Genomic DNA, 1,001 nt, shown 5'->3' with positions numbered 1-1,001 from the left:
TCTAATCATAAGTATTAACACAACATTGAAAATAATAGATTTTTTATTGCATTAAAACTTACTTGACAGGAAATGGTATGTAATGGTAACTGTCATATTTACACTAAATATAATTCTAGAGGTACATACTAGTCTCGGAATAGTAACGTCACTGTGCATTACCAGTCTGGGGAAATCCAAGAATAAAATAGGCTTCGGATTTAGTATTTTTACTGTGATATATATCAGCTATCGTACTGAAACATTTTAAAAAAAGGGTTTCTACTTGACAACAGAAATAGCTGAGGCAGAAATAGGTACACACAATGCGTAAATATTGTGTTCTTGACTTAACATACCTTATTGATTCTAGATTAGGTAGTATTAGTACAGTTTCGAAATCTGCAAATTCTATGATATTAATAGATATGGCACGTACATCATAAAAAACTATCAGTCTTCGGTATCAAGTAACAGTTTAATATTTACAGCGTATATTGTGAAATTTATTTTACATAAGTACAAAATTTTCATATAACAAATAACAAACTTAAGGTCTCTTTTTCAACCTTGAGACTCGATCTTATTAATTTAGGTCTTAGAAGAGCCACTGCGGTTTGAAGTAGGTATGTAATGATGGTGGCTGTTTAGATATGCATAATAGTATGCAGAAAAAGTAATATTTCTTTCTGTATGACCATTTACATCCTTATTTACGCTTACTTGTTAAAATATTTATTTTAGTATCTTTTAACAGGTATGCCTAGTTTCATATTGCGTAAGCAGAAAGGAACTAGTGTAGATATATTTTGAAAATATACTTACACATAATTTATATAAGCTCGAACATCAAACCTTACAGTGATTTTTCTTAAACACAATATGTACATGTGGACATAGCACAATTTTATTAAAAGTAATATTTATAATGAATAAACAAAAATTAAAAAAATTAAAAAAAATCTCTTACTGAGAACTGAGATTAAAACACAATTAAATCTATTAATATAATAGATCCAGCA

Source organism: Achroia grisella, unplaced genomic scaffold (assembly GCF_030625045.1).
Source record: "Achroia grisella isolate CSIRO2021 unplaced genomic scaffold, CSIRO_AGI_Agris_v1 utg544, whole genome shotgun sequence".
NCBI classification, from domain to species: Eukaryota; Metazoa; Arthropoda; class Insecta; order Lepidoptera; family Pyralidae; genus Achroia; species Achroia grisella.
This window is presented reverse-complemented; position numbering follows the sequence as displayed.